General features: G+C 42.8%; 1 protein-coding gene and 1 pseudogene across 1 annotated transcript in view; one reads left to right on the plus strand and one right to left on the minus strand.

Annotated features, from left to right (window-relative positions):
- LOC100943854 (zinc finger protein 43-like) overlaps positions 1–5,200 on the plus strand; it is a gene marked incomplete at its 5' end in the record, with an annotated part of 27,798 nt that overhangs the window by 11,263 nt on the left and 11,335 nt on the right. The window lies entirely within an intron of this gene.
- Positions 3,413–4,128, minus strand: LOC111722798 (annotated as a pseudogene).

Below are 5,200 nucleotides of genomic sequence, written 5' to 3' on the forward strand. Positions count from 1 at the left end.
GTCTCATTTTGTCACCCCAGGTAGAGGGTTGTAACATCACAGCTCACAAGCAGCAACCTAAAACCCTGGAGGCCAAGCAATTCTCTTGCCTCAGCCTCCCAAGTAGCTGGGACTACAGGCACTTGCCATAACACCTGGGCATCTTTCCTGTCGCACTTGTTGCTGTTGTTTAGTTGGCCAGGGTCTGGTTTGAACCTGCAACCCTTGGTGCATGTGGCATAACCACTGTCCTATGGGTGCCACCCAGGTCCACTAAACTTTATTTGGTAGAAGACCAAAATTCTTGAGAACAGTAAGAGCAGTCTCTCTAAGATTGTTCTGTTCTTCCATTTTTAACATTATAGTTTGATATATTTAAGTTTAAAATGGAAACTATGCAAACTTTTTTTTTTTCCTTCAGGACATTTATTCATTTTTGCAGTGTAAAGTATACTGAAGCCACAGTGGATCTCAGATTTGACATATTCTAGGTCCAATTGAGATGTGCTTTTGATAGGAGAAGGGGTTAAATGATAAATCTGCCTTGTATAAATTCCTCAAAGAGGTGTACACAGCACTGAATTCCAGACTTCAAGTGCTTTCTAACTTCAGGGTACAAGATCTAGAATGTGTCTAGAACAATAACACTTTAAAAGTGGACTGCTTTTCTAAGTCCTTTTTGTAAGGAATAAAACAAAAACATCTGGAAAAGAAAGATGTTACTACCCTCTTTTCTTTCTCACTAAAGGCCCATTGGCTCCTTCCCTTGGTGCTTACTGAGAACCTGAAGGGCACTTTTGCAAAGAAACAGTAAGATGCTGCTTCTGGATAAAGAACATTTGATTTTAAGGCTCTGACAATTCCCACTTGTGCATTGTCAGAAGAACCTGGGTAGAGGCCAAAGATTAAACCAATCTGTATATATGTAAAAATGAAAACAAAAAATCTACATTCCAATGAGAATTCAGGGCAGCAAAGAAGGTCTTTCTAGACTTGGCAACATAAGTCCCTGAGCCTGAGGATGAGCCCAGGGGTCACTTCCTTGTTTGCAGAGGCAGTCTGAGGGCCAGCTCACTTAAATGATTCATGTCTGGTTGTTTGCTTTGTTTCTTGATGTATTCCAGTGTTTACACCATGGTCTTGGTGTCTGCACAGCCATACCTTTATGCCAGGTGCCACAGATTGACAGAGAGCTGGTTAAGTTTGTTGTTGCACAGGTCCCCATGGGCCAAGGTGCTGTTAAAGAAGGAAAGTCCCCACAAGCTCTGCACTTCAAGGCCTCATCCTTCACCAGGTTTTTTCAGGTGCTTCAAGATCTAAGCATCACCATCTTGCACAGCTTGTTGTTTTCTGCCGGGAACTTGGAATCTCCCTCATAGAGGCTGTTATTGGAGTCAACTTTGTCTATGTGGTAGAGATAGGTCTCCTGTCATGGCAGTAAGAAGGCGTAGGACGCAGGTGTAGATGGGAATCTTATTGTCACTGCTGTCCTCCCAGGTATAGTCTTGGATCACATTAAGAAGACTTATCCTATAAGGGTACATGTGAATCTTAACACAACAATGAAGAAAATGACATGAAGGCTATGTTAACCAGTTGGATGAAAGTATTCCAAACTGTATATAGAAACAACACACTGTACCCCATGATAGTATTAATGTACACAGCTATGATTTAAAAAAAAAAAAGAAAGAAATGAAAAAAAGAAAAAGAAAACTAAAAAGAAGAAAATCAAAAATAAATAAATGCCAGTTAGCATCCAAAAAAACCAGAAACAGGACCCCGTGTTTAGAAAGATCTGGAACTATTAATAAAGTAGAAAAGAAATTGCAGAGGAATTCCATAAGGAATGATTCTAATGGCCATATCTTTCCATCAATATTAATCGTCTTTGGAACTTCTGGAATGAGGCTTATCTCTGCATCAGCTTGGGAGAGACACTGGTTGGCCAGTGCCACCTGACTGGAATGCAGGTAGAGACTGAGATGAGTGAAGATCCCCACCAGGGAGGGGATGGTGATAAAGCAGTAGGCAACACAGGCCCAGACTAAGGCAGCTGTCTTTCTGGAATGATTTACTTTCATCACTTTCCTCGTTTCCATTGCTAGCCAGTTCACACTGTGAATCAGCTGCACAAGAACAGGTTCCAGATTGTAAAACATTGACCTGGACTGTATGTAAAAACTTAGCTGTTGTTCAAAATCATGGCCAAAGGAAAACATTCTTATAAGTCCGGCATTCCTTTCTCATCTTCAAGAGTGACTGCATTCACAGAGTCATGCATGGCCTTGCAAATGTGCAAAAGGGCATTCAAAATGACAGGGTCCTTGGTGGGCTCCTGCTGATGCTTGATAAAGGCTTCCATGATGCATTTGCAAACCTCCACCTGCATACTCTCTTTTTGGAACATGTCCAGAAATGGCAGAAATGTTTCCACTGAGAAAAGAACTGAGAAGTCATGGAAGTGGGCAATCACGTTCTTAATTATTAATTGAAGCTGAGGATAGGAATCTTCAAATGCTGGATCTGGAGTCATGTGCTTGATGACATCAGCCCAAACTGTATTCACCTCTCGTTTTTTGAAATGCTTGTAGGTATATTCTACCCACACTTCATCACAATTAATGTAGTCCTGTGGATTCTTCAATTTACAACTTTCCAAGCTTCATTGAGAATCTGAAGCTGATCACTCTCTGGAGGATCAGCTAAGGCCAAGTTTAACCCCAGTGACCGAAAAAGGAGATGCTTGGGGAAACCAGACTCATCACACTCTTTGATCATCCCAGTGAAATCCATGGACCTTATGGCAGTGAACTCAACACAGAAGGCTGAGGTAATGGAATTCAACAGGAAGGCATTGTTTCCTAGTTTCTTACATCTCTCCATCATCTCAGTCAGTAGAGCCTCAGGGCGTGGTAGGAGATGCACTGGAAGATCCAGTCCATGGCTGGTGAGTATAAGGGCAGGTAGGATGGGAGATCTACTCCCTGGACCACCAGCTTGTTCTGGATGGTGTCCCCATGAATCTGTTTCAATGTAAGGAGGAAGTCAGAAAAGTTCTTATTTAGACTTTCTTTGAGATGCGGAGCCACTTCCATTCCTACTTGGCACAGATAGGCTCGGGCATACACTGACACTAGCAGGTCTCTAATCCCTCTGATCATGTAGGTCTCTAATCCCCCTGATCATGCACGTTAATTGAGGTAGGCACTCAGAAATTCCCATTTTGGAGAGGAACTTGTTACACTTCAGGATGGATGCTTCCACATAAAATCTTGGAATAAGTTCCCTGATGGAAGCAATCTTGAAAAACCAATTTAGACATGTTTCCTTGGCCATGTCATTTGTATTCTCTGGAAAAAAGTGATCTGGTAAGATATGCGGTTATCCACACACGGAAAAGATGCGTTCATACACAAGCTTTCCAAATGTATCAAGTATGTCAGTGATAAGGACAAGTTTGCTTGGGTAGAACTGAATAATGCTGGTGTCTGAAAGAAGCTTGGAACACTGGTTGACTATTTTCAGAGCCTTCACTTTCTGGTCTGAGGCCCAAGCATCCTTCAGTGATTGGTTGAGCTCCTCTATAAGGTTCACATAATCCTGTTGAGTCAAATTCAGTAGTTCCTTTTAGGAACTCCCCTCAAAGTCATCCAGCTCTTCTAATCGGGTCTGAACCTTCTCTGACATCGCAGATGTGGCAGTCCCAGGTTTTCCTTTTTCAGATCCCATAAATAGATTGATAGATAGCTTTTCTCTAGTTGTGAATCATGCAAGGATTTCTCCCTGTTTATTGACCCAAGGCTCAAAATCCAATCTGACAATGAAGTTACCATCTTTATCATGTTTCTTTCTGGAGTTGTCCATGGCAGCTGCCAAGGCTGCAGGGTCAGCAGCGGCTACAAACATGGGCAGGGGGTCAGTCCCATTGAGGACTGTGCTTAGCCAGTCCACCATGGAGCTAGGGGAGGAGGAGGATGTGGAAGAAGTGCTTCCTTTCTGGTTTACTTTCTTTGTCTTTGATGCTGTGACAGTTACAGGTTTCAGAGAGTGATAGTCCCAGAACTCCAGTGGCATAGCCTCTAGGTGGCATGATGCAAACTCAGCTTTGTAGTTCCTATTCCTGGAATGCCAAGGAAAGACAGCCATCTTCCCAGTCACATGACTGCTTATTCTGAGGGCCACCATCCCTTCTCCCATCCAGACCCTGCCCTGGCCACCATGATTGTGAGGGGCCATTTTTTTTTTTTTTTCCCAGTGAGCCAGAGCCTCAAGCTGTCACCCTGGGTAGAGTGCCATAGCATCACAGCTCACAGTAACCACCAGCCCCTGGGCTCAAGTGATTCTCCTGCCTCCACCTCCCAAGTAGCTGGGACTACAGCCACCCACCACAATGCCCAGCTATTTCTTGCTTGCAGCCATCATTGTTGTTTCGTGGGCTGGGGCTGGATTCAAATCCACCAGTTCAGGTGTATGTGGCTGGCGCCTTAGCCACCTGAGCCACTGGCGCTGAGCCTATGTCAACTCTTAGTTCAAACAATCATCGGCAGAACTTTATGAATCTTAAATAATAAACATATTAATTTAAAAGTTAATATCCTAAATCAATCCACCTAAACTACTTAAGAGGAGCATTTTTAAGGTGGGAGATAAATTTATGAAGCAGTAAGAATGGGAGATGGTGGTGAAGTTGGACTGAACTTAAACTGACCGGGCCAGGTGTGTCATATCTGTCCTAGCTTGACATACTCTATCTTATTTTCAGCACATATATTTTATTTCCCATTTCTATTATTGTATTTCTTATCTATGAAATAGTCTGACATGGAAATAATGACTATGATTTATTATGTTTGTTCTGGAATTGGAGTTATTTCAGTAAGGGATAGGTTTAATGTTATACTGGGAATAACATGTAGCAAAGTTAATAAAAGATATAAAAGGGAGTATAGGGGAAGCCCAAAGGAGTTGGGCACTGACTCCCTTTGGCTCAAAGGAGTAGGACACTGACCCCATATGCCGGAGGTAGTGAGTTCAAACCCGGCCACTGCCAAAACTGCCCAAAAAAGCGGGGGTGGGGTGGGGTAGGATGGGACATATTAACAATAAAAACAAAGATGTCTGAGAATAATATACTTCCCATCCCAACAACTGAAATCTTGAACTCTCATCTTCATAGTGTTTTGTAGTTCACTGGTTCAGTTAGGGTTTGTCTTTCGTG

Source organism: Otolemur garnettii, unplaced genomic scaffold (assembly GCF_000181295.1).
Source record: "Otolemur garnettii isolate 467f Iridium unplaced genomic scaffold, OtoGar3 scaffold00392, whole genome shotgun sequence".
Classification (NCBI taxonomy): domain Eukaryota; kingdom Metazoa; phylum Chordata; class Mammalia; order Primates; family Galagidae; genus Otolemur; species Otolemur garnettii.